Below are 25,677 nucleotides of genomic sequence, written 5' to 3' on the forward strand. Positions count from 1 at the left end.
GCCTGGTAGGCTGCAGTCCATGGGGTCGCTAAGGGTGGAACGTGACTGAGCGACTTCACTTCACTTTCACTTCACTTTCAGATATTATATACTATTTCCTTGTTTATTTTTTTGTTCATATCAACCTACCTTCATATTTATTGATACCATCCATTACTGATCTCTGTTTATTGATTAATCCACCAAATAATTATTTTTATCTGTCACTTTTTTTTAAATTAGCTTTGTCATTTAGGTCTTTTATATGGTTTCCATTTCTCCACTGGAATTCTCCATCAGCTTATGCATGCTGAAACCTTTTCAGTATACCTTCACTATACTTATAGCAACTTTTAAGTCACTGTCTAAAAATTCTAACAACTGACTATATCTCTCATAATTCTTTTGACCATGTTTTTCTTTTGGTGATGGATTATATTTTCTTGTTATTTTTTATGTCTTATGTGAATTTTGGTTGAATATCTAACATAAATAAAAATTAATGTAAGTGCGGTTCAATCCCTGGGTTGGGAATATACCCTGGAGGAGGACATGGCAACCCATTCCAGTATTCTTGCCTGGAGAATCCCCATGGACAGAGGAGCCCAGAGAGCTACAATCTATGGGGTCACAGAGTCGAACACAACTGAGCGACTAACACACAACAACACAAAGTAAATGATATTTACAGCTGGAAGTGATAATACCTCTTCCATCTGACCATTATTATGTGGGTTGTCAGTCTAGCTCCAGTATAGTCTATACTTGCAATGAGTGTGAACTTTCCATTGCTTTAGTTAAATTCTTTTCACCCAAACAATATTACTTGACAAGGGAATCTGAATTCTGTAGTGTTTCAGTTATTCTTTCCTGCCTCTCCTTCCTGTAGATGGCTTCTGCCTAGTGACCAGGAAAGCTTTCAGCTGCCTATGGGATTTCACTCAGACACCCTGCTTCTTTCCTTGTCCTCAGACTTCAGTGAACCCTATATGCCTCTGCCTCAGGAGCATCCCTTTTAGCTTTCTTTCCCACCTTCACCTATACAGCCATAGATAGCCATAGCTCATACTCAGTGGATGAGACTCTGAATGTCCATAAGGTTTCTCTCAGTTCTAACTCCAAACCCACAGATTTCAGTGGGATCTGTGAGTCTGTTTCACAGGTAGTTGGAGAGATGAAGAGCAATCATATTTCTCCCGCCCCTCCCACAGTCATAGCCAACAGCATCCAGGTACTAGTGCACTGACTGAATTATCTATATGGTTTCTCTAAGTTCCCAGTTCCAGCCTCAGAAATTAGGGCATCATTTATACCTTTGCCTCAGAAAGAGTCTCTTTCCTGCACTGCCTTTAATCCACATAATCAGTTGGTGAAGACCTGTAAAAAAGAGTGTAGGTGCAAACGTCCATTGTTTCTGGAGTCCCCAAGATTGTAAATTGCCATACCAGATTATCATACATTCAGACTTTACATTTTTGGTAAATTTAGCTGTGCTTTGCCCATAACTAGGACGTTTTCCACCTCTTCCTGGTATTCTGTCAGGCAGGAAAGTGTCAAGTCTTCCTTCTGTCTTGGGAAGAGCTTGACATTTAATTTTTTTTTTTAATTTGTTAAGTTTCTTTGTGACTTCTGCTTTTTAATGGACTCTAATATGTATTTATTTATGTGTTATTTATCTTGTTTTGATTGTTTGGGAGGGAACAGTATTCCTTTGTGACTTTATCCTATTGTACATGGAAAGATAGAACTGGTATATTAGAATTTCCATACAACTTCACTTTTCGCTACTTTTCACTACTACTTCACTACTAATTTCATCTAGTACATCTCATAAAAGATAATTAGGCTTAGCAAACTTTATTATTCTATTAGCTCATGTGTGCTTCATGACAACCAATTAAATCTTATTGTTATCCTTTTTTAATGAAAGAAACCTGATCTTCTAAAAGTTTTAGTAGATTAACCAATATGTAAAGAACTCAAATAATTCAATATGTAAAAAACTTAAATGCTTCAATAAGACAAAGCAAACAATGAAATAAAAAAATAAGGAGGAAATGAATGGGACTTCCCTGGTAGCTCAGAGGATAAAGCGTCTGCCCACAATGCAGGAGACCCAGGTTCGATCCCTGGGTCGGGAAGATCCCCTGGAGAAGGCAATGGCAACCCACTCCAGCACTCTTGCCTGGAAAATCCCATGGACAGAGAAGCCTGGCAGGCTATAGTCCATGGGGTTGCAAAGAGTCGGACACGACTGAGCAACTTCACTTTCACTTTTACACACCAAAAAGGAGGCACCAGTGGCCAATAGACAGATGAAAGGACATTTCATTATATTAATCATATTATATTAAAACCATCAATTCTTCAGGAAGTCAAAAAGTCAGGCAATGTCAAGGGTTGCAAAAGATACTGGGTACTCTCATCAAACAATCCTGGATCTATATATCCAACTGGTTGTACCATGGATACAACTCAGCAACTAAGCACAGACACAACCACTTTGAAAATTAGTGTGATATTATCAGTTGTATATCCTCAATTGATAAAACTACCCTTGGTACATACTTTTGAGAAAGTGAAAATCATTCAGTCAAGTCTGACTCTTTGTGACCCCATGGACTGTAGCCCACCAGGCTCCTCTGGCCATGAAATTATCCAGGCAAGAATATTGGAATGGGTAGCCATTTCCTTCTCCAGGGAATCTTTCCAACCCAGGGACTGAACCCAGGTTTCCCACAATGCAGGCAGATTCTTTACCATCTGGGCTACCAGGGAAGTCTGATACTTTTGAGACACTCTTGCATAAATGCACTAGAGACTTGCACATGAAGACTTGTAGAATCAGAATTAAGACCTAGATATTCTGTCTTTTTAATTTTTGTTCACAGTTAATACATTATGCCAAAAGAAACCAGAATTTCAATTGTACTCATTCAAGTAAGACTCGTGCCATATATAGAACTCAAATTAAGTCCTTGAGAGGCCTTAGAGGAAATAGAAATGCAGAGATTAGATGATATGTTCAGGGACAGGCACCCCAGTAGACACCAGCCACAAAATTACTCCGCAGTTGGATAAAGATGAGTGGATCCTACAGCAGCAGAACACTCCTACTAAGAAATAAATATCTATAAAGAGCTCTAATGTATTTATTTAAGGTTCTAATTAAAGCAAAGCAGTCTCCTCTTTTGTAGTGAAAAGCAGTCTCCTCTTTTGTAGTGAGTATTGCTTTTGAATGCTAACAAAGTTCTCCTCACTTTAAGACAGATGCTATAGCTAAGAACTGCAGAAAAGGTATCAGTTTTTATCTAGCTAAAATACACAGCCAATGCCATTCAACTCATTTAAACACAGATATTCCACCTGTTTGTATGTACTTATAAATGGCAATCTCAATATCTGTAGTTAATAGGTCATCTAGGTTTTCAAAGAGTTTCCATGTCTAGGACCCCATGCTACCATGCTGAGCCCCAGGCTCCACAAAGATAGAAGCTGCTTTATCAGGGACTTCACTCTATGCATCTCTTTATCTATCTGGCTGTTCATTCATATATTTTAATACAATTTTATAATAAATTTGTAGTCTAGTGAGTAAAAAAAGAATAGCTAACCAAATAAGAAATACTCCCTTGTAATTAAACTCACTGTATTTGAGTATTCAAACCATCCCAGCCAACTTAACCATTCAAAATATCACTTTAAAGCAATTTGTATACAACTATTAAGGCTATTAATGGGCTCTAGAAATCATGTCTTGGGGAAATATTGGCAAGTTTTCTGTCAGAAGAAGGTCAGAGAAATTTGCAATATGACTTCTCTGGTGGCTCAGAGTGTAAAGTATCTGCCTACAATGCGGAGGACCCGGGTTCAATCCCTGGGTCGGGAGGAAGATCTCCTGGAGAAGGAAATGGCAACCCACTCCAGTATTCTTGCCTGGAAAATCCCATGGATGGAAGAGCCTGGTGGGCTACAGTCCAAGGGGTCGCAAAGAGTCGGACACGACTGAGCGACTTCTCTTCACTTCACTTCCCAGCATACTAGTTTTCTTCAAGTATTGTGCTTACTTATAAGAATATAAACACTATAGCCAAAGAGTGTTTGTTTCTTTTCCTAAAGTTTTTATGAACTACTCCTAACATTAGTGACAATGAATTGAATTTCATAATATCAAAGGAAACATTCTGAACTTGATATTGAATAAGTAATTTGTTTCTGATGGGATATATTCAGTAACAGCCCTGTAGCATTTATAGACAAAGGTCAGTGCTTTTAATAAAGATCAACTCTAAAATGATGATTTTGGTATTGCATTTAAGTGTGTAACAAATGTAGCAGGTGATGGTGTCATGTCAGAACTACCATATTCAGTGTTATCGCTAATCATTTAAACTTCTGCCTTGGGTGCACCAGTACAGGTGATGGAAAAAGGACTGCTTTTAGCAGTGTTCTGCTCTGCTAGGCCCATTCAAAATGGCTCTTCTGTCTCACTCCACTGCTTTCATGGAAGTTGGGATTGATCTGTGAATCTCTTGCATGATACATTTGAAACTTTTATGTGAGTGTAAAGTGTCAGGTGGTGTCAGACTCTCTCGTTACTGGGCAGCAGAGGGAAGCAGAGTTGACAAGAAGTTATTGTTTTCATAAGATATGGCTCAGTTTTGATTTTTATAGATAGCGTTAGAGTTTGTTGCATGGTGCACTCAGAGAAGCTTGTGTTGAATACTTCATTTAAGTATTGTGAATGATAAATAGAAACTAATTCTATGACAAACTTTCTTCAAAGGACTCAATTCTTTGAACCTTGTAAAACAACATGATTTTTTTCTCATGTGTTTCACGAAAACTTCCATATTCCACTTTCCATAATAAACATAAAGAGAACGTCTACCACTTGTCTGTTCAGTGGGTTACATCCTCTCTTCACCACCAGCAAAACCAATCAATTCTTCTCTAGCACTTAAGTACGCATTTCAAACAGTGTTGGATCATAAGCAGGGAGTAGAAGAAATGCCTCACAATATCACCATACATGGAAGTTCATTCCAAATTTCCTTTTCTCTTTTTTAAATTAGAAAAAACCTGAAGTTATATTTATTATTTTTAATTTTAAAAATTTACATAGTTTTAAAGGTCACTTTCCATTTGTAGTTATTACAAAATATTGGCTGTAGTCCGCATGTTGTGTAGTAAAACCTTGGACCTATCTTACACCCAAGAGCTTTTACTTCTCACTGCCCTCCCCTATGTTGTCCCTTCCCGTACACTATAAACCACTAACATTTTTCCGTATCTGTGAGTCTGCTTCTTTTTTAAGTATATTTACTAGTATGTTGCATGGAGAAGGCAATGGCACCCCACTCCAGTACTCTTGCCTGGAATATCCCATGGATGGAGGAGCCTGGAGGGCTGCAGTCCATGGGGTCCCTAAGAGTCAGACACGATTGAGTGACTTCACTTTCACTTTTCCCTTTCATGCACTGGAGAAGGAAATGGCAACCCACTCCAGTGTTCTTGCCTGGAGAATCCCGGGGACGGGGAGCCTGGTGGGCCGCCGTCTATGGGGTCGCACAGAGTCGGACACGACTGAAGCGACTTAGCAGCGGCAGCAGCAGCAGCAGTATGTTGCATTGTTTAGATTCTGCATATAAGGGATATCATATACTATTTGTCTCTATCTATTTGACTTATTCCACTTAGCGTAATGCCTTCAAAGTCTATTCATGTTGCTGCAGATAGCAAAATTTTGTTCTTTTTTGGGACTAAGTAGTATTCCATTGTATGTATATATGTGTGTGTGTGTGTATACACTTATACACTTAGATACATATGTGTCACTTCTTTATACATTCATCTGTTGCTGGATACTTAGGTGCTTACATATCTTGGAAATTATAAATAATGCTGTTTTGATTACTGGAGTGAATGTGCCATTTCAAATTAGTGGTTTGGGGTTTTTTGGGGGTACATATTCAGGAGTAGAATTGCTGCATCATTAATTCTATTTTTAGTTTTTTTGAGAAGCCACCACACTGTTTTTCACTGTGACTGCACTAATTTACCCTCACACAGACACTGTACAAGGGTTCCATTTTCTCCATATCCTCACGACATTTGTTATTTGTGTCTTTGATGATAGACATTCTGATAGGTGTGAGTTGATATCTCACTAGAGTTTACATTTGTATTTCCCTGATAATTAGTAGCGTTGAGTATCTTTTCATGGCCTGTTAGCCATCTGCATTTCCTCTTTGGAAAGAAGTCTATTCAGTTCTTCCGCCCGTGTTTAATCAGATTGTTTGTTTTTTTGATGTTGATGTATGAGCAAATTTATATATATTACATATTACTCCCTTATCAGTCAAATTATTTGCAAATATCTTCTGCCATTCAGCAGGTTGTCTTTTCATTTTGTCAATAGCTTCCCTTTTGCTGTGCAGAGGCTTTTAATTAGTTTCCATTTGTTTAGCTTTTGTTTCTATTGCTTTAAGAAATAATTCCAAGAGCTGTATCGCTGCTATTTACGTCAAAGAGTGTTCTGCGTGTGTTTTCCTAAAGGAGTTTTATAGTATTTGGTCTTACATTTAGATCTTTAATACATTCTCTCTCTCTCTCTCTATATATATATATACACACATAATATATATTTTACCATTTTGCGCATTATTTTTACTGTGGAATAAAAAAACACATGACGGTAAATTTACCATCTTAACCATTTTTAAGTGTATAGTACAACAGTGTTAACTGTATGTACATAGTTTATAACAGTTCTTCATACCCATGAACAATAACGTACCATTTCCTCCTCTCCAGGCCCTGGCAACCACCATTCTCCTTTCGGGTTTGTAAGGATCTGACTGCTTTGGACACATCATGTAAGTGGAATCATGGAGGTTTTATCTTTTTGTAACAGGCTTATTTCACTTAGCATAACATTCTCAAAGTGCTTCAGATGATAATATATGACAGAATTTCCTTTTCTCGAAGACTGAATAATATTGCATTTTATGCATATTCCACATTTTCTTTTTCCCCTAGTTTTATTGAAATATAATTGATATACTACTGCACTATATAAGATTTTTTTCCAGCTTAGTTGTTATGTTTTAAATTTATTTAAGCATTGTTAATTTACAATGTGCTAATATCTGCTGTACAGCAGAATGACTCAGTTGTACATACATATTAGTTTCCATATTCTTTTCCTGTATGGTTTATCACAGGATATTGAATATAGTTTCCTGTGCTGTATAGGAGGGCCTTGTTTTTAATCCATCCTATACATAATAGTTTGCGTCTACTAATCTCAAACTCCCAATCCTTCATTCCCTTGACCCCACCCCTTTAATTCATTTTGAGTTTATTTTTGTATACAGTATTAGTGAAAATTCTAATTTCATTCTTTTAGATATAGCTCTACAGTTTTCCAAGAACCACTTCTTGAAAAGACTGCCTTTTCTACATTGTCTATTCTTGTCTCCTTTATCATAGATTAACTGACCATAAGTGTGTGGGTTTGTTTTTGAGCTTTCTATTGTTTCATTAATCTATATTTCTGTTTTTGTGCTATTACCATACTGTTTCAATGACTGTAGTTTTTAGTATTGTCTGAAGTCAGAGAGCATGATTTCTCCAACTCTGTTTTTTTTTTTTTTTCTGATTGTTTTGGTTATTCAGAGATTTTGCGTTTCCATACAAATCTAAAATTATTTGTCCTAGTTATGTGATAAAAAAAAAATCACTGATATTTTGTTCAAGAGTGCATTGAGTCTGTGGATTGCTTTGGATAGTATAGTCATTTTAACAATACTGAGTCTTTAAATTCAAGAACACAGTAAGTCCTTCCTTCTGTTTGTATCATCTTCAGTTTCTTTCAACAGTGTCCCAGAGTTTTCCAAGTACAAGTCTTTCGCCTTCATAGGAAGGTTTATTCCTAGGCATTTTACTCTTTTTGATGCAATGGTAAATGATATAATTCCTTTAATATCTCATTCTGATAGTTCATTGTTAGTGTGTATAAATGGAATATTTTTCTCTATGTTAAATTTGCTGAATTGATTGATGGGCTCTGATAGTTTTATGGTAGTGTCTTTAGAATTTTCTATGTATAGAACCATGTCATTTGCAAATAATTACAGTTTTACCTTCCTTTTCAATTTGGATTCCTTTCATTTATTTATTTTTTTTCTTTTCCTCTGATTGCCATGGATAGGAATTCCAAAGCTATAATGAATAAAAATTGTGAGAATGAGCATCCTTATCTTGTTAGTAATCTTAGAAGAACGCTTTTAGATTTTCACCATTGAGTGTGTTGTTAGCTGTGGGTTTGCCACACATGACACTTATTATGTTGAGGTAAGTTTCATCTATGGTAATAAGAACATGCTCAGTGCTGTGCTTAGTTGCTCAGCTGTGTCCATCTCTTTGTGACCCCATGGACTGTAGCCAGCCAGGCTCCTCTGTCCATGGGAATTCTCTAAGCAAGAATACTAGAGTGGATTGCCATACCCTCCTCCAGAGGATCTTCCCAACCCAGGCATAGAACCCAGGACCCCTGCTTTGTAGGCAGATTCTTTACTAACCACATTACCAGGGAAGCCCTTACATTAAATGTAAATGGACTAAATGCTCCAATCATAGACTGGCTGAATGGACACAAAAATGAGATACACACACAGCCTATAGTATCCCAGAGATGGAAGGATTTTTCAATAGCTGTAAATCAATCAGTATGATACACCACATTAGCAAATTGAAGAATGAAAATCATACGAAGAACAAAAATCCATATCTCAATGGATACAGAAAAAGCTTTTAATAAATTTTAACATCCATTCATGAAAAAAATCCCTTTTATCTTGATCTCAGAAATGCCACCAATTACTTAGCAAGAAATGAAGCACCATGTGAAATAAGAGACCTGAATTTCTTCAGGTTTTTTTTTTGGGCGGGGGGGTGTTGTTTATTCTCATTTTCACAGTTAATTTGGTGAGAGCCTATGCTAACACTGCTAAACCCATGGATTTCTGTATTTTGTTACACTGGAACTTGACAGAGACAATTTTACATTATAGAAGCTACTTCATATTGCGCTTAAGTGTTTTCATTGCCTTAAACTCACATCTTATAAATATGAGAATAGAATTATCTTTAGGCCAAATTACTATGTGGTGAAGCAAGAACCAATTTTTAGTTGAATGTAAATTCTATTTTAGGATTCTGCATGAAATACTCATTGCCTTTGAGGTATTTATTTTCATTTTATTAAAGAAATGCTGATTATAAGTTATGAGATGTATTAAATTGAAACAGCTTTATTAAAAAGTATTTCCACTTGTATGACAATACACCAAGATTAGAATTCCTATTGTGGAGCTTGACAATGCTTGTATCATACATACTTTTCATACAGCAGTTACCTTGTTTTGTACAGCATTAAAAAAGGTGTTGACATGTTATATTTTAATTATCTCTAATTTTCCATGATATCATAAAATAACCATGGCATTCTAAAAACATTCCTCCTGAATCATAATTTGCTTAAGTAACTTCCAATTAATTTTTGTGCTCCTTATACTAGAACTTACCTTCTGAGGGTAGGGATGTGAAAGTTTAGATCTCTTTCCACTTATTCATACATTTAATGTGTCTAATTAATCAAATAATGGGTGACATTGTTTATTCTGTAATCTCCAAGTTCATTTGCCATTATTATTCTACAAAAGACTTGGCCAACTTTTCAAAGATACTTTAGATAACCAGAAAGAAAACTTATTTTACAAATTTGTGGGGAAGTTCCCTAAATTTGTTGAATAATTTTCCATCTGCGAAGGCCAAACACCATTTTGATGTTGGCATAACCATGTCATATTTTATTACTTCTTTTCTTTTTACTGTAAAGATGGACTTTTGTTGTCACTGTTATCATTGTTGTTCTGAGAAAAAGATAGAATTCCTCTTTGGGTATTTTGCCAAAGCACAAGAACTTTTCCCTTAGTGAGTTTTGCTCACTATTTATTGAATTATGAATGTATCACTGACCGATATTTTAAGATTATAGCCCAGACCCATGTATTTTTTGTCCACAAAACCATAAGAAAAAGTTGAAAAAACATTTAAAGAACCATTTGTCTTTAAGCAGTAAACTTTTTCATTGGTGTTAGTATGTATTAAAAACATTAAGCAGAGGCAAAGAAGCACTTGAAGTATTTGTGGAAATATTCATTTTTAAGCTCCTTAAAGCAATTCAGGAGCATCTAGTTACCTACAAATAACTGATATGCTAATTACAGATCTTTCTTGTCTGGCTTCTTTTCTCCTTTCTCAACCCTAAAGCCTCATTAATAAAATTCAACTTCAAGTTTTGATGTTGTTACAGCTTCAGAAAACCCAAACCAAATGTCATGTGTCTTTTTCAAAAGAAACACAGCATGCCTCACAGTGAACTGGACTCCTTCTGGTTCTCTATGATGGAATTTTTATCTGTGTCAAGATCAAGGTCAGAAACAAATGATTTTGCTGCATAGTCATATGCAAAAAAAAAAAAAAAAGTTTACCCGTCTATTTACTCTTTGATCTATCCCATAAAAAGGGAACTTACAATTGTGGAATTGTGACATTTTAGAATTGGAAAGGTCCTCAGAGATAATCAAGCCCATCCCATTTGCTTTAGACTAGATTTGATCTAGAGGAAATTGAACCCTAGAGAAATTAAGTGTCCTGCTAAAAGCTACACGTGTTATTAACAGCAGACTTTAGAACAGCCATTGAATCTTCTATTGCTACAACCAGTCCAGAGTTCTGTCTGCTATAATTTAAATGTTTTCCTTTATCCACTTTTAACTTTGCTTTGATTTTATTTCTATTAGCTAAAATTTTCAAACCAATTATATTTAGTAGAAGACAGATGTGTGTCTCTTTGTAAAGTATCTTTAAAACCAATTTTAAAAAACTTTTTTTTAAAAAAATTCTTGCATTGTACATACGGAACACAAAGGAAGGTAAACAAACATTTAGGGAACCCGAGACTGCTTCCCAGGTGGCGCAGTGGCAAAGAATCTACCTGCCAATGCAGGAGATTCAAAGATACACGTTCCATCCCTGGGTCAGGATGATCCCCTGGAGTAGGAAATGGCAATCCACTCCAGTGTTCTTGGAAGGTAAAATAATATTTAGGGACTTTGAGATTAAAATTTATGTATGTATTTTTAGCACTGTGCTTATATTAGATAAGTTAGAGAAATTAATTTGAGTTATTTGAAACACCCAAATTCACTTTACTTCCACACCACCCTTATGAAGTTGCAGGATTTCAGCTGCATAGTAAAGTTCTCTGACATATTTATTTTGCTTTTTTCTTATTTCATTTTCAAAAACACAAATAACTATTATTATTTAGGCCGTAAAATTGATCCCAGTTTTCTGACTTGGAATATATCTCACATTTATATAGGGCCTACTCTATGTCAGATATAGTTTAAGTGTTTCCCCAAATATTCTTATTTAGAATACTCTGGAACCCTATGAGGCAGATTTTGCTATAACCATTTATCAGAAGGAAAATCTGAGGCTTTTAGGTAACTTATTCACATAGACAAAGCTAGTAGGAATTAAAGCAGAGAGTCAAACCTAGGAAGTGTAACAATGGAACCCCTGATATCATGTTTAAAATGTGATCTTATATAAAATCCCCAAAGTCATTCTTTCCTCAAGGGAAGTTAGATCAGTAAAGGGCACTCTTGTATTCATTTTTTTGCATTGTGTTGTAGAACCACAAAATAATCCATAGGTCATTCAAAGTGTTCAAGCAGAGATGAAAGTCATCTTTCGAAGATACGTGCAGTGTTGACTAGTGTGAATATGACTTCTAAGATTCTACGAATTTTAGGTTCTTTGTGAAATGAATTTCACTAGGATACTGTGTTGAAAATAATTCTTATACTATTTTTAGTTAGAACTATTTCTGAATCACCAAGAAAATGTTAAAATCGAAGCCATTGTTGTTGTTCGGGTAGTGTTTCAAAAGCACATAATTCTCTCCCAGTTTCCCCCTTTTGTTTAGCTTTAATGATTGCACCATGGCCAAATAGTTAGAAGAATGCTGTTATTTGAAAACCAGACAACAGGTTATTGGTGTCTTTGGATGCCTTGTAAAGGTAAAATATATTAGTACTATTTAGCCTGGGTTCTCCCCATCTCCCAAAGGATAAAAGAAAGCAAAGATTTATGTAAAGGTAGTTTAATTAGAGGGCTTCCCTAGTGGCTCAGTGGTAAAAAATCCACTTGCCAATGCAAGAGATACGGGTTCGATCCTCAGGTTGGAAGATCTCCTGGAGAATGAAATGGCAAGCCACTCCAGTATTCTTGCCTGGTAAATCCCATGGACAGAGGAGCCTGGTGGGCTACAGTCCATGGGGTCACAAAAGAGTTGGACATGACTTATCAACTAAACAACAGTGACAGTTTATTTGAAAAAAAAAAAAAAACAGAAGTAAAAGGGTGATAGAATGCAGAAAGAAACAAACAGAAATACTCACAAAAAAATACAAACAAAAAAGATCTCGAGGGCTAGGGAAGTAGAATTTAACCTCTCCTATGACCTTCTGGGTAGCCATATGAAATGTTTCTCAGAACTATCCACCTGGGGCATGAAGGGGGAAGCATTTGTTCACCTATATTTTTTTCTCATTGTGATGTTCCCTGCACTTCTGGTTTGCACAAGCATGAATACTGAAATGGTCCCCATGGGCACTACACTGAGTTCGGAGAAGCCCCAGGACAAGAAGCAAGAACAATACCAAAGTGAGCTCAGGGCAAAGTCTGTTCTGGTGCACCTATCCGAAGCTGTCAAAGCCTGATCAGCTGGTCACTGTGGTGCGAGAGACAGGATCAAGAGATTTGCAGAGGAATATGAGAAGTCCATTTTAAGGGCTTAAAAACACCTTCCAATTTTTTTCTTCATTCCATTTTTCTGATGGAGAAACACATGTAACACACAGGAAGAAAACTTACAACTTTAGAATAAAAGGTATCCTCTCACTTACCTAGACTGAGAACTAACTGGTCACGTGGTAAAATTAGTTAGGAATGTTGTGGGAAACGGAAGACAGTCTTGTGGACTCTTGGGATTGTTGAGATAGAAGGGATCGTGAAATGTTACTTAATCCATATGCTACCTTGAAGTATTCATTCATGATGTATTTTATTGTCTTCACATTTAAATATGGTCATTTGGCATAATTAATTTTCAGAGCGAAGTTTTACTTACTTTCTTGGATAGGATTATCAATGTTGACTGTTGGAGCCATGGAATGAATTCAGGAAGTTTCTCTTGTGTCTACTAAAGGTAATTTAGCAGCTCTGGGCTCATCAAAGTCTCACTTATGTTGAGGTTATTTGATGACTAAGAATTCAATGAATAGGAAGCAGGCATCATGAACAGGAATACTGGATATATATTTTCCAACAAAGTTTCTATGGTCTTTAGTTTAAATATGAGTTCACGATAAACCTAATTCAATATCTCCACATGTACCTTTGATAGGTTATAAACATTTCATCTGAAAGCTCTTCCAGAAGTCTTTTACTGCCTCCTCTTTGGCCCATACTTTTAGAAAACTTTGTTTCTTATCTATGAGTACCACCTCACATCAAATTAAGAGCATACATATAGATAGGTAAATAAGCATGTGTGTGTGTATATATATATATATACACACACACGCATACATTAGCTGCTCATTGCTCATTAAAATATTAATAGAATTTATGGATTTAGCTATAGCTAGATCCAGACATTCAAGTGATTTCACTAGGATCCTCTCCAAATCTTAACTTTGCTTTTGCCATGTTGGTTTAATTTCTAAATGTAGACTCCATGAACTTCAGATTTATCTTCAACTCGTCTAGCAAATTCAGTGGAAAGGGCACATTCTTTCCCTCTAGCTCAAGAAAAACTCCCAGAAAACACTCTGATTGGTTGTTATGATACTTACGCATTCTGGTGTCTACAAGGAAGGGATGATCCAGTTAGCCACATCAGGGACCAACGCTAACTCTAAGAAGAAGCAGGCAGAGTCACCTCCTTCCTAGCTACATAGACATTGGAGGATTCAGTGAATTTTTTTAAGTAAATGTGAACATTATGAAAAGAAGAGATTCTGAGGACAGAAGAAATAGCTGGCTCATCTTTCATGTTTCTATAATGACATTTGTGAGTTCAGAAAGTCTTTCTACCCACTAATCCAGAAGCTTGTTAAAGGGAGAGAATGTTTTTTATTCATCTTATTGAAAGTACCATCTATCGGAGTGCCTGGAACTCATTATTGATTAAAAGTTTAAAGTGATCACAGTCCTCTAATTAAAGAGAGTACACCAGTATCATCCATTCATTTTATTTAGTGAACAAACCAAACACTTTATACAAAGAGCAACCATCATCTGATTCTGATTGCACCATCCAAAATAGATATCAATAATCAAAATATCTAATAGAGAGGATTAAATATTAATCCAAAGAAAGGATTAAATGCCTGGGGAAAAATTAGGTAGGTAGCACTATTTAAATCTGCTTCTATCATCAAAATATTTGGTGATCAGTAGTAATTCTGCAGATTTTTATGCATGTAAATAAAGTAAATGTGCAAATTAATAAAATGCTATCCTGCTTCATCATGAATAATGAATAGCTAGAGTCTTCAAAGAGAAAGCTAGATTTGCTACATTTTAAGCATTTCAACAAAAACAGAAGAGGGAATCCATTAATATGTAGTCTATGTGTTTTTCTTTGTGTTTAATCTGTTATAGAAAACAAACTGTAGTCGTGTTAACTAAAATGAAGGCAATTGAGTTCATATGCAGATTTGGACATTCTCCTACCATCACATCTTATCTGTCACTCACATGGGGATAAAATAATATCTTCTGCTTTAAAAGAAAAATTTCAAAGTGCTGAAACAATTTTACACAATTCATGGTGAATGTAAAAATAACCTACAATAGGGTCTTATGCCAAATTAGGCAGCACTTTAGAGAAGCAGGGAATAAAGGCTCAAAGTGAGAGGGAGCTAGGAAGGGAGCATTCTCTTCCTTGTCAGAATAATTGGTTCATTAAATGGAAGGAGAAAAGGGGAAAAGATAAAATGGGAAGAGTTCCCACTATTAAATATGTATTGCACAAGGTCTCTCTCAACTTACTTTGCAGCATCACGGCTGATGTATACAGATCCTAATAAGCAACAAAGTGAATAGGGAGCTGGACTCCCAATTGTTCAATTCTTTTTTGTTTCCAATGATAAAGAGAAGGGTGCACTTGTTCCCCTAATCCCAGGGATCAGACCCTGAAGCTAAGCAAAAGGAAGAAAGGGCTGATTAAAGCCACAGCAGTCAAGACCTTTGTGCAGTTGTGATATGTGGGTGTATATAGACACATGCCCATCTAAAGAGCACACATGTGGTCAGTGGAGTGCTGTGAGCGTGGCTTTGGGATGAATAGTGCTATTATAAACATAAGTCATTATTAGTAGCCAGCATAAATAGCTTGGCCTGTCATGGGGTTAAGATCTGTGATCTACTGGGACTTGCTCCTCTTCAGAGGGGTACAGCTGCTGTGAAACAGAAAAATCTGTCTTGAGAACACATCCAAGGGCCCATGGAAAAGTGGTTGCTTGTAGATGTGGTCTTTAATTAAAGTGGTTGTTGTAGAGAGAAAGTCGTCAATTGGAGGTGACCCTTGGATCAAGTTTTGATCTCCAACTAACTGTTCAGTTTTTTTCAAGGGACAAAGAGTCAGGAGGAAACCAGAGGGAATAATATCAAGGCAGGAGACACATTTACTTGTGATGTATAAAACGATAAAGGGTTCAAAGTTTGGGTTTTAGTTCAAATAAAATCCCAAGAGTTCAGATAGTTTTCTAAACCCTCTGAACCTCATCAATGCTGAGAATCAGCTTAAAAAAAAGCATAAGAGCAAAATGGTCCTTGGAATGTGTGGCCACTTCCCTAACAAATGTGGCCAGAAAAATACCATAGGCAAGTCCAGTCCAGTGACACATAAGAACATGGCTTGAATGCTCTGCAAGGCAGCTTTGCCTGATTTTAGCTACTATTTGCCTAAAGAAAATGGGAATATTAATGGATCCACAAATGGTGTTCATAGCATTTAAAATAAGTCTGTTAAGAAACAAAAACCTAGAAGGTCTTACAGTGTCACTGATGATTGAGCTTAGAAAACAAATTAAGAACACAGAACAGTCAAAATTTGGTGGAGCAACACTGTCACTCAATGTGTATTCTGTCTTCCATGTTTCCTGAGGTTTCCATTCCCAGAATTCATGCTTAGAAAGAAAAGTGAAAGTGAAGTCGCTCAGTCATGTCCAACTCTTTGGGACCACATGGACTGCAGCCTACCAGGCTCCTCCATCTATGGGATTCTCCAGGCAAGAGTACTGGAGTGGGGTGCCATTTCCTTCTTTCCTTCCTTCTTTTCCTCCTTTCCAGGAGATCTTCCCGACCCAGGGATCAAACCCAGGTCTCCCGCATTGTAGGCAGACGCTTTACCATCTGAGCCACCAGGGAAGTGCTTAGAAAGAAGATCACTGTAAAAACTCAATCAGAGAAAAGAGTGAGTCCAGATCTTCATAGAAGCCTACTCTTTTTATTTATTCACCTCCATTCCCATTATTGCTCCATGAAGATACAGAACTGACCATGGGCAAACCGGAGTAGCCAGTGTTTCTTCTCTTCTTAGCATCTTCTTGTCATCTGTGATATGAAGCTCCTCTAGATTCTTGGCTACTCTTTCTCCATATGACTACCCCAGGTTTCTCAGCAAAGGATTTCTTTTACCTTCCATAACCTGGGCTCTTCTGTAGATTCAGCAGTAACTAAGTTCTTAGCATTGTAGTTAGAAAGGATAGGATAAAGCAATTCATGCTTCTGCTGCTGCTGCTAAGTCACTTCCATCGTGTCCGACTCTGTGCGACCACATAGATGGCAGCCTGCCAGGCTTTGCCATCCCTGGGATTCTCCAGGCAAGAACACCGGAGTGGGTTGCCATTTCTTTCTCCAATGCATGAAAGTGAAAAGTGAAAGTGAAGTCATGTCTGACTCTTCGCGACCCTGTGGACTGCAGGCTACCAGGCTCCTCCATCAATGGGATTTTCCAGGCAAGAGTACTGGAGTTAGGTACAAATGTTAGATAATAGCTTTATGTGGTTTCTTTTGCTGAGGTACAGGCCCTATATTGACAATTTATTGATAAAAAGAAAGTAATAACATCCAAATGATGTGAGGGAATCCTTAGGAGAAGGGGTTCTTAAATTCCATTATGTATACAACTATTTGAGTAGGAAATGGCAACAATTCCCATATTCTTGCCTAGAAAATTCCATGGATAGAGCCTGGTGGGCTACAGTCCATGGGGTTGCTAGGACTTGGACACAACTTGAACGTACATGCACATTCGTACAACTCTAGTGAGTACTGTTGTATACTACCTGGACCCTCACACCCATCTCACAGCTTCTGGGGCTGTGGACCTCCTCAGGTATCACAGCTGCCTTATCTCACTGGGAAATGACCTTGACCTCAGAGCTTGGCTTCATCCCGAAATACCCTTTCTTAGGGACAGCCTTGGCCAAAAATTGGCAGATGCAAGAATGCAAAGCACTTTTCTCTCTCCTTCTCTCTCCTCTTCCCCATTTCAATTTGAGTCAATTCTGAAGAGACCCATCTCCTTTCACATTCTTGATATGCTTTATCATATCCTTTATCTTCCACTTTACTTTTAGGATCAACTAAGAATTCCGTCGCAACCACATTGTCAGTGACCTTCTCCCTCTGCCCAGCCCTGGGTTTCTCACTCCCTAATAAGCCCTCAGCAGATAACTGTTTCCCCAAAACTCTGTGTAGCATCACTTCTCTTTACATACCCAAGGCGGCCACTACTGTTTTTCAGAATACTGCTGCAGTGTAGCAGAGTGGCTTACACTTTCCATTAGGGAAGGGAGGGGGTTGTAGGGAGAGCTGAAAGGGAGACTGTCTGAGGGAGAGTGAATAGAGGTCAGTGGGGGACTTGACAATTATGGGTGCATAATAATGGGGTCTTAGCATACTAGAGGAAAACCCTCTGCCTCTGTCACACAAGCTATCATTCCATTTTCACCTCCAACCTGCAAATTTTAGAATCGATCCTCACTTTTTCATATCTGCCCTCCATGTTGCAGGTACAAAAACATTTCAGAACAAATGTGATCTGATCATTTTCCTATAAATAGAGATCTTAATTATCACATTTATCCATTTTATTTCTCTTGAAAGGTTTTTAGAGGTTGTATATCAATGACATCCCTTCCGAAGGATTTGCATTTGAAAGGCCGTTGTTCAAATTTAATTCACATTTGACACAATGTTTTCTCTTGCAGAACATTACTGAAAATCAGTTTTCAGCAGGCTCTACTCTACATCCCTCTGATCATTTCTCTTTTTACTATCGGTATATTCTAAATAAATTTCTTGTGTGCTGTGAAAGTGAAAAAAAATTGGAAAATATTTGTATCCTGTATTTAGTCCCATTTTGATTTTTAACATCCATTTCCTGTACTGTCTTCCCCATGAAGACTGCTGCCAACAGGAGCCTGCAGGACAGTGTCTCTGGGCTTCCTGGGGTTTCGGGGGGCCAGGACAATCATTAACCTGAAGGAACACTGTGCCTTATTGATGGACAGTCACGATTAATTTCTGTCTCTGACTCTTTGCTCTTCTCCTGTGAGAGTAACCCTGTATGAAATCACTGCACATGCCCCAATGTTTTGTTTTGCACATCAAGCTCCAGCAGCTCTCAGTGAACACTAAGGTTATATTCCTGAAACCCAGGCAAGAGCAAAGGCTCTCTTAAAGGATAGTAGAAGGTATAGCTTTGCTCCTGGCTGATCTCATTATCTCAAGGAGGGAGAGTTAATTTTGGTTACTGAAAGAAGCCCTCTTCTTGAGGAGAGCTGTCCAGCAAGGAGACAGCTGAAATCAGCAATTTGTTTTATTTGTGGTTCTCATATTAGGAAATCCTTTGTCCCTGTAGTGAGATCCACTGTCCCCCCCACCCCCCACCCTGCAAGTAGACAGACACCGAAATCAGATGCAAATGCAGGGTACAGAGTAAACTGCAGAGTGGTGGGCTGTCTTCGTATCATTGCTCATTTTGCAGCTTTTGTCAGTTTTTGAAAAACGGTGGAGAATAATTGGCCTGAGATGTAAAGCCACACTCGGCTGTTCCAAGGAACAAAGAAAGACAGCTTTAGCCCACAAGACCATATTTTGTGAAACACAGTCTTCCTTTTTAATAATGAGCAGATACACAGTGCTCTTTCTCAGCTCTGAAAAATCTGTAGCTTTCCCCCTGCAATGTTGTACAAGGCATTTCAGCTGGTGCCATTTGTAATGCTGTGGTTGGTCGCGTTGAACAAGGAGAGCCTACACTTGTTATCTTAAGGGAAGGCGGATGACTGTAGCACTCTGGCGTGGCTGTGAGAGCCACAATATCCTTCCTGCATATTTGACCTTATGATGATAGCATCAGAAACAGTGAGAGCAAATAATCAAGGCCCAGAAACTGTCATCCCAGCCATTATCATGATCTTTTGGATGTATTCAATGTTTCCTGTTTAGAAGTGGGCAAATATTTGTCAAGAAAAATAAATATGAATATCTGACTGGGGAATTCAGACCATGGTACAAGATGGAACAAGTAGGTGATACTCCCCAGGGGAATGATAAACTGGTTGTCATAAAGAAAATGCATTTCCCATCTGAACTTGGTCATCCTGCTACACTGTAACCACTGTGACATTGTCAAAGGTGACTGTGATAACACCACTTTTTGTTCCTGCTCCGTTATATGAACTCTATTATTCTAATTTCTCTTCAAAATCCTACCCTTACGACATGTCACTTTCCCTGAGATTTACTTTGCTGTCTTCAATCTACTCTAGATACAACAGTCAGAGTGATCTCCTTAAAAGTAAATTTGCTTTGTCACCTCCTCAATAAAATTGTCCAATGGCTCTTGTACTGCCTAGAATAAAATCAAGTCTTCAAGATGGTCCCAAGACTCAACACTGTCTGTGTTTTGCCACTTGTTCACTCGTCTACTCTCACAGCGCTTTTTCCCTTGCTCATTACACTCCAGGAACAATGGCTGACTTTCTTTACCCAGGACACACCAAGTTTTTTCTTCCTCCAAATCTTTGCTGAGGTTAACTTTCTCCCTACTTTTGCTTTAATCTAATTGTCTCCTGGGCTGTTTTTCACCACTTAGCTTAAATGTTACTGCCCAGCTGAAGTCTTCTTTTATTTATTACTGTTTTTATTCTTCTAGTTTTATTGAGATCGAGTTGACATACAGCACTAGGTATGTTTAAGGTGTATAACACAATGACTTGACTTACACACATCATGAAATGATAACCTCACATTTAATGAGTATCCATCATCTTGTAGACACAGTCTTTCTCAACCAGCTCATTCACAGTAGTTTTCCTGACTCTGTGCTCTTCTAAGTTTTAAGATGATTCCTTACATAGCAGGCACAATCATTTATAATTATTTTATGTATTTACTTTCTGCCCTTTCTCTAACTATAAACTTGTTGAAGTCAAGCATTAAGCCTTCTCTCCCTTGTTGTTCAGTCACCGAATCATGTGCAGCTCTTTGAGAACCCATGGACTGCAGCGCACCAGGCCTCCCTGTCCCTGGCCATCTCCCGAAGTTCGCCCAGTTCATGTGCCTTACAAGGTGATGCCGTCGACCATCTTATCTCTTGGCGCCCTCTTCTTCTGCTGCCCTCAGTCTTTCCGAGAATCGGGGACCTTTCCAATGAGTCGGCTGTTCGCATCAGATGACCTTCTCTCCTCTGTCCCCCACTTTTCCCCTATTATCTCCAGAACCTACTATCGTACCTACCACACAACATATTTTTAGAAATGTTTATTGAATAAATCAATATTTTCATGTGGCTTGTATTTTAGATATTATTCTAATTTTCTTCCTCATTTGGCCCCTTCAAAAGTGGAACTTAACATCCTATCTTATCTTCATTCTCAGTATTTTTTGGGGTTCATGAAATCCCTTAAGCCCCCTGTCTTTATCTTATGTATTTCCATAGGGAAGGACAAAGCCAAAGTAATGTCATTGAACATAGGAGAGGGCATCACAGATGGGAAGGAGAGATAGCATATGATGGAGGTCATCAGCATGGTTTCATGTCTTCTCAAAAGGCTCCTGGCAAAATGAGAGCAGAAACAAGCTAAGCAGATGGTGGGAGTCATCTGCTTTTGCAACTCACTTGTTTATGTTTTTCCTGCCTTCCTGTCAATTTCAGCTCTTGAGCCCTATAGGCGGGGTCTTGTCCATGGTTATTACTGAAGGTGTCACCTACTGAAGGTTGGGTATTTTATAAACATTGACTCTTCAGTAGTAAATTTTGTTAGGCAGTGCAGGGACCTCCAGGAATTACATATAATAAACTTGACTTGAACCAATGATGTTTCAAATTAGTTCGATGACCTTGAACAGAATTGGCCAGAGTTTCCAATGTACATTTTCCCAAACAGCTTTTACAATACTAATTACTCTGGTGGTATCAGGTGGACTCACCATCTGAATGAAAAACCAAGTCATTTTTTTTAGTAGTTGAAAATTCCTAAAGCATAGCAGCAGTAGGAGCTTTAAGCATAAATAGTACATTCATTCAATTAACATTTATTATAGCAGACATTATTTGTTGGTGGTGTAGAATACAAGGAGAAATAGTCCTTGCTGTCTTACCTTACTCTATTTAAACTAAAAAGATGAACAAAAAAAGGGGGAAAAAATACAAACAACTACTTAATGCTGTAGCACAATCAGATTTATTTATTGAAAAGTATGTCTGATATTACCCTGGCATAGTCAGTAGTTCTTTTAAGATGACAGCATTTTGAATTAGGGCTTAAGCTGACAAAAGTGTTTTGTTTGTGGGTTTTAGCCATCACAAAAGCTTTGAATCTGACAATCACAGGGAAGCCAAAGTAAAAGCTTTGTATTTATACCTATGATGTTGCACTTGGATTTTTGCTCAGTTAATTTTTTCTATGATAATAAACTCTGAGTATATATTTAAATTTTATTAATAAAAGTAAAACTACAATGTTAATATGCCAAAACTAAATATTTAAGAAATAGAAAGGATGTAAGAAAACTCCATGATTTATAAATGAATGTGTAAACTGGTGACAGTGGATGACCAGGATGAACTTTTGATCAAACTGATATATTATGGTCATCATCAAAAACATTAAATGTATCAGTGTGGCAATGTATTTTTATCATTGTTTCCGGATTCTGTTAAGAATATCCACATTGTGTGAGACCATGTTTGGAAGCTTATATCTATGGGGTCGCACAAAGTCGGACGCGACTTAAGCGACTTAACAGCAGCAGCATGAAAGGTTAGAGGTTTTGCCCTACTTACAAAGTAACAAGGTAGCTTGCCACAGTATCATAGATGCTAGTAGAACCATGAGACTTCTGGTTAGAGACCGGTGAATTCATTACCCATAACAGTGCAGGCAGCATGGCTTCATGTTTGCATTAGTTCCTTTCAACCTATAAGTCCCATAAGGCAGTGACAAATGGACCCAGGTTGATGCTTTATCTGTGTCATTCAGAGGAACACTGATCTCAAGAAACCCCAATCTTTAAAGGGTTTGCTAGCAAAGTTATTGAGTCTTTGCCTCAGAGGGGAAAAGTATCTTTATTATATTCTTCATGGGAAAAAAAAACACCATTTGCCCCTGAGGGGGTCACTATCTCTGTCTTCCAAGGGTGTTCTGCTACATAAACATTCCTGAAAAGATAGCCTGGAACAAAAGCTGTTACAAGACATGTATAAATGCTATGAAAAAATTGCCCTGCAAAAAATGTCATTCGCTGCTAAACAGAAATGCTAAATAGATTCTCAATTTTAAATAAAACACTTAAAGCAATAAGCTAAAAGACATAATGAGAATGGTTTATATTTATAATTGGAACAATATTTTTCCATGAAAATTGATATTTAAATTCCAAGGTTGAGAAGTCACATTCTAACATTTTTTACAGAATGTGAACCCAGCTTTGGTATATAATAAGCAGTCATCCTTCTAACAGAGAGAGACTAAGATTCATATTAGAATGTTTATGCCATAAATTTTGAAATGTAACATGTAATTTCCAAGAAAGACACTGTTTATTTTAGAAAATGTAAAAATTTCAGAATATTAGAACTTAAAATTCTTCTAGAAATTCTGTCCCATCCGAATTCCCATCAGTTTTTTAATGCCCACTAGCAAAATTTCTCTTACACAATCCACGTGTGTTGCACAGTTATAATTAATTGAAATATATATGTCCTGCTTCAAAAAAGATTCAGAAACACAAGTCCACATGTTACAATGACCTTAGGTGGTTGAAATGCTCTGCTTAAAGTCATGAAAATGGAGGAAATAGAGATTTCCAACAAACTTCAGCAACTGCGATCTTTACCATTGTTATATTTTCGGTTTGAATTTATTTCTCACACTTCTGTCAAATACCTACTCTATGCAATGCCACTTACAGGGAGTTGAGAAATAAGAAATATATATTATCCATGCTCTTCAGAAACTCACAATCTGGAAGAGGAGAATGAAAGAAATCCCATTCATCCAGCCATGATGCATTGTACATTTCCTAAATAACAAAAAATCAGTATGAGATCAGACATATTTAAGACTGATCAAAAAGGAAAGGATGATAATTTCTACACATCACTAGAATTTGTTCACCCTTAAAAGCACTAAAGTCAAATCCCTTAATGAAATGAAAAATGGCTTAATGCAAAAGTATAATATGGCAAATTCTGCTTTTCTAAGCTTTTATTTGTGACATTCAGCAAGTTAATTTTTGTTTGCCTCAGTTATTTTCATCTGAAGATGGAAGTAGTGTCACTCTCAATTTTATTCCATTGGTCAACTATAGTTCAATAAAAACAAACAAGTAAAAATTAATCATAATAAATAAATAAAAATACGATGTAGTTTTTGTCATTTATTCCATTGATACTAATTAATTTTCAAAAGCCAACCACCACAAGTTTGTGGAATAAATCCCTTTTGTTTATGCTGTATCATTATTTTATACAGTGCTAGATTTGGTTTGCTAGTGTTTTGGTGAGTTTCGCATCTCCTTTCATAAGAGATATCTGTCTGCAGTTTTACTTTCCTGTAATATGTTTGGCTTCTTTTGATATGAACCTCATAGCATAAGCTGGGGAGTGTTTCTTTCTCTTCTAATTTTTGGAAGAGTTAATAAACTTTTGTATTAATTCTTTTTAAAATGTTTGGTATTGATAGGATTCACCAGAGAAGCCGTCAGGTCTTGACTTTTTATTTTGTGTTTGTGTGTGTGCATGAAAGAGAGAGAGGAAAAATGTAGAATTACTAATTCAATATCTTTACTTTTTGGCCACACTGTGTGGCATGTGGAATCAGATATTATTTTAGTTTCCTGATAAGGGATCAAACACATGCCCTCTGCAGTAGAAACACAGACTCTTAACCACTGGACTGCCAGGGAAGTCCCAATCTCTTTACTTTTTATAGCTCTATTTAGATTTTCTATTTCAGTTCAATTTCAGTAGTTTACTTCTCTTCTAGGAAGGTTACTTTTTTCCTAAGTTTTATAATCTGTTGGCACAGTAGTCGTTCATAGTATCCTCTTATGTTTCTTTTTTATTTCTGGAAGTCCATTAGTGATGACCCCCATTTTATTTCTGTTTTTATCAGTTTGAGCCTTCTCTCTGTTATTTTTCTGGCTTGTTATAAAGGTTTTGCAATTTGCTAATTTGTTCAAAGAAACTACATTCAGTCTCACTGCTTTTCATTCTTGTTTTTCTATTCTGTTTTATTAATTTCCACCCTAATCTTGATTATTTCCTTTATCTACCTGCCATGGGTTTAGTATGCCCTTATTTTTTCATTGTCTTGTGGTAGAAGTTAGGCTATTGATTTGCAGTCTTTTTTATTTCTTGTTGTGGATGGTACAGACCTAAATGTCTTTGTAACTACTGAGTTCACTGCATCCCATGAGGTTTGGTATGTTATATCTTCATTTTCATTTATTTCACAGTATTTTCTATCTTCCTTTGTGATTTCTTCTTTGACTCATTGCTTGTATTGGAGTGTATTGTTTAATTTCTTCATATCTGGGTATTTTTCCAAACTTGTTATTGCCTTTTAATTTAAATCCATTTGGGTTGGAAACATGTGCATGCTCTGTCGCTTTCAGTTGTGTCCAACTCTTAGCAATCCTATGTACTGTAGCTCGCCACACTCCTCTGTCCATGGGATTCTCAAGGCAAGAACACTGGAGTGGGTTACCATGCCCTCCTCCAGACGATCTTTTCCATCCAGGGATCAATCGCGTCTCCTGCGGCTCCTGTATTGCAAGCAGTTTCTTTGCCGCTGAGCCACTGGGGAAGCCCCTGGAAACATACTTTGCATGATTTAAATAATTTTGAATTTATTCAGGCTTGTTTTACTGTGTAGCATGTGGTCTGTCCTAGAAAATACTCCATGTTCACCTGAGAAAGCATATACTGTATTTCAGAAGAATATTCTAAAGATGTATATTAGTCTAGTTGGT

At 37.1% G+C, this 25,677-nt stretch overlaps 1 long non-coding RNA gene across 1 annotated transcript in view; it reads left to right on the forward strand.

Annotated features, from left to right (window-relative positions):
* The window catches only part of LOC139184220 (uncharacterized), a 1,143,978-nt gene that overhangs the window by 657,493 nt on the left and 460,808 nt on the right, over nt 1-25,677 (forward strand). The window contains exon 4 of the long non-coding RNA XR_011567787.1: nt 6,796-6,857. This is a non-coding gene — a long non-coding RNA (uncharacterized lncRNA). The remainder of the gene's footprint in view (nt 1-6,795; nt 6,858-25,677) is intronic.

Source organism: Bos indicus, chromosome 7 (assembly GCF_029378745.1).
Source record: "Bos indicus isolate NIAB-ARS_2022 breed Sahiwal x Tharparkar chromosome 7, NIAB-ARS_B.indTharparkar_mat_pri_1.0, whole genome shotgun sequence".
In the NCBI taxonomy this organism is placed as follows: Eukaryota; Metazoa; Chordata; class Mammalia; order Artiodactyla; family Bovidae; genus Bos; species Bos indicus.